Below are 3,810 nucleotides of genomic sequence, written 5' to 3' on the forward strand. Positions count from 1 at the left end.
TCATATTTTGTGGCTCTCAAACGTCTGGCGTTGATTCTATGTGTCTCTTATGTTAAGCAAGTTTGGCCGGCCCTGCTCTATGGCCTAGGGAAGATTTCCTAAAGGAAATGTACATGGTGCCAGTTTTCTGAAAGAACTTAGACCTGTCTAGGTAAAAACTCAGGGCTCTCTTAACAACTAAGCAGGGCCACTCCTCTTCTTGAGGGTGCTTAGAATTGGGGCAAAATGGAGAATCAGTTCATCTGGTCTATGAAAGGAAGAATTAACGCTGGATCAGAACAGAGCACCACCCTGTTCTTACGGAAAATGCAAAGCTCTCTGCCCAAAGACAGAACTCTGAGTTCTGAGACCCTCCTATCCGAGGTGATACCCACCAGAAAAATGGTCTTAAAAGTGAGTTCTTTGAGAGGGCAGGTGGCCATAGGTTTGAATGGAGCCTGCAAGAGGGCTTTGAACACTGTTTTCAGGTTCCAGGAGCGGAACTGGTGAGACTGAGGGGGATTAATCAGAGGTGTACACCTAAGAAACCTCCTAACATGAGGGTGATTAAAGAAACTCCGCCCTTTCTTAGACCCCCAGAGGTGTGGGTCCCCCACCCCCAAGCTCTGCCCCCCCAGCCACCAAACAACTGGGCAGCATGGGAACTTACCAGTCATTCAATGTTAATAACAAGCAAATTTGCATATTTTTCGATAAAAACGTGTGTAATATTTGTTCATATTTTGTGGCTCTCAAACGTCTGGCGTTTATTCTATGTGGCTCTTATGTTAAGCAAGTTTGGCCGGCCCTGCTCTATGGCCTAGGGAAGATTTCCTAAAGGAAATGTACATGGTGCCAGTTTTCTGAAAGAACTTAGACCTGTCTAGGTAAAAACTCAGGGCTCTCTTAACGACTAAGCAGGGCCACTCCTCTTCCTGAGGGTGCTTAGAATTGGGGCAAAATGAAGGGAGAATCAGTTCGTCTGATCTATGAAAGGAAGAATTAACGCTGGATCAGAACAGAGCACCACCCTGTTCTTACGGAAAATGCAAAGCTCTCTGCCCAAAGACAGAACTCTGAGTTCTGAGACCCTCCTATCCGAGGTGATACCCACCAGAAAAATGGTCTTAAAAGTGAGTTCTTTGAGAGGGCAGGTGGCCATAGGTTTGAATGGAGCCTGCAAGAGGGCTTTGAACACTGTATTCAGGTTCCAGGAGCGGAACTGGTGAGCCTGAGGGGGATTAATCAGAGGTGTACACCTAAGAAACCTCCTAACATGAGGGTGATTAAAGAAACTCCGCCCTTTCTTAGACCCCCTTATCATGGAGATAGCTGCCACCTGCCTTTTCAGGGTGCTACTGCTTAGACCTTTATCCAAACCTTCTTGTAAAAAGGAAAGGAGGCCCCCACCTTGCCTGAGAATGGCTCTAACCCTTGATTAGAGCACTATGCTTGGAAAACCTGCCAGGTATTATTACATACCCTATTAGTAGAGCCCTTTCTAAAGACTATGAGTGTTGATGACCTTATCAGGATATCTTATTTTCTTAAATTCTGACTACTCAACCTCCAGGCTGTGAGGTTCAGCAACTCGGGGTGTGGATGAATGAGGAGGAGGAGGAGAGTTGGATTTATACCCTGCCCTTCACTCAGAGTAGCTCACAATCTCCTTTCTTTCTTCTCCCCACAACAGACACCCTGTGAGATAGGTAAGGCTGTGAGAACTCTGAGAGAATTGCTCTTGTGAGATCAGCTGTGAGAGCGTGGTGACTGACCCAAGGTTACCCAGCTGGCAGCATGTGGAGGAGTGGGGAATCAAACCTGGTTTTCCAGCTTAGAGTCCACCGCTCTTAACCACTACACCAAACTGGTTCTCTCTCCTGCTCAGAAGGCACCAAGGTTCCATGGAGGACAGCCTCAACAAATCTTGAACCCATGATTTCTGTGGCCAGAACAGAGCTACTAACACTACTTCTGCTCTGAGGTCTATGATTCTCTGGATCACTCTCTAAATTGTGTGGGAGGAAAGGCATACAGCATTTGATCTGGCCAGCTGCAATTTAGGGCATCCACCCCATGGCCTGGGGGCACCTCACTCGAGACGAATTGTGGAACTTGATAGTTGTGTGCCATGGTGAAGAGGTCCGCTTCCACGTGGCTGAATTTGTGACTGATCTATTGGAAGGTTTCCCTGCTCAGCATCCATTCAGCAATATTTGACTGACCCGATCTGTGAGGGTGTTGCTCCTCCCAGGCATGTGAACAGTCTTGAGCAGCTGCAGATGATTCTCTGCCCACTGCAGAATCAGTTTTGCATCTGCAAGCAATGATTTGGATTTCATGCCCCCCTGGTGGCTGATGTAGGACTTAGCAGTCATATTGTCCATGCAAACAAGGTCATCCTGCCCAGCTATGAGATCTTGGAAGGTCAGGAGGCCCAGCCTGATTGCCCTGAGCTCCAGGAAACTGATGCTTCAAGTAGACTTCCTGGGACCAGGTTCCTTGTGCCATCTTCCCCTCTGAGTGGGCCCCCTAACCACTGAGGCTGGTATCTAAAGTCATCATTAGACTCTTCAGTTCCTGTAGTGGGGGCCCCTCCAGAAACTTGGGTGGGGTTATCCACAATTGGAGCTTCTGAATCAAGGATTCTGGGAGCTTGACTAGCTGAAACCATCTGTTGGCTATTACACCTTGGAAGGGGACGAGGAACCTTTGGAGAGGCCGAGCATGAAATCTGGCCAATGGAACATCTTCCGGACACAATATCAACATCCCCACAAGCCTCGCCAAGGTCATTACCTCTGCTTGGGAATGTCAGGTGATCTCCTGTATCAATGCCAGACTCTTCTCCTGTCTTTCCTGAGATAAGAAAACGTTGTCTTCAACTACGTCTATGGTGACCCCCAAATGAAGAACCCTCTGAGCTGGAGACAAACAGCTCTTTTTCCTGTTGATGATGAATTCATGGTCTCACAGGCAAGAGACAATTCATTCCACATCCACCATCTCCTGTTGCCTGATTAAAATGTCATCTAGGTGTGGGGAGATGGAAATGCATTGTGTCCTCAGATGCACCACCAGCAAGACGACGACTTGGTGTCATCTTGAGATCATAGTTCCCTCTAAGCTGTGCTAGGGGGCAATGGTACACAAAACTTCAGATGCCAGCTCAGAACTTTCTGCTTCTGCACACAAAGTTTTCCCCCTCCACTGGAAACAATAGGGGACGGGGGCACCTACTTCTGGGGCTACAGAATTGGACCCCGTGGTCCAATCTTTTTGAAACATGGGGGGATTTTTGAGAGGAGGCACCAGCAGCTATGCTGCAAATTTGGTGCCTCTACCTAAAAAGAAAGCCCAACGCAGAGCCCCAGATATGTCCAGATTGATTCTCCTTTATGGGGCCTATTGATTATAATGGTCCGCATAGCTTACAATAGAGCTGGAAAAATGTTTTATAATTTCTTTGCACAACCCTATTGTGCTTTTCAGTATAATCTGCAAGCTGCCTTGAGTCACAGGGAAAAGTGGGATATAAATATTTGAATAAATAAGTAGTTTGGGCAGGTTGATAACATTTAAGCAACTCCCTGTTTGTTAAGTTAGGCAGGGTTCTGACAGTGATTGTTCCACCTCTGTTCTACATGATCTAAGAACATAAGAACATAAGAGAAGCCAATGTTGGATCAGGCCAATGGCCCATGTAGTCCAGCACTCTGTCACACAGTGGCCAAAAATACCAGGTGCCATCAGGAGGTCCAGCAGTGGGGCCAGGACACTAGAAGCCCTCCCACTGTTGCCCCCACAAGCACCAAGAATACAGTGTATCAC

This window comes from Gekko japonicus, unplaced genomic scaffold (genome assembly GCF_001447785.1).
Source record: "Gekko japonicus isolate JY-2015 unplaced genomic scaffold, Gekko_japonicus_V1.1 scaffold1159, whole genome shotgun sequence".
Lineage (NCBI taxonomy): Eukaryota > Metazoa > Chordata > Lepidosauria > Squamata > Gekkonidae > Gekko > Gekko japonicus.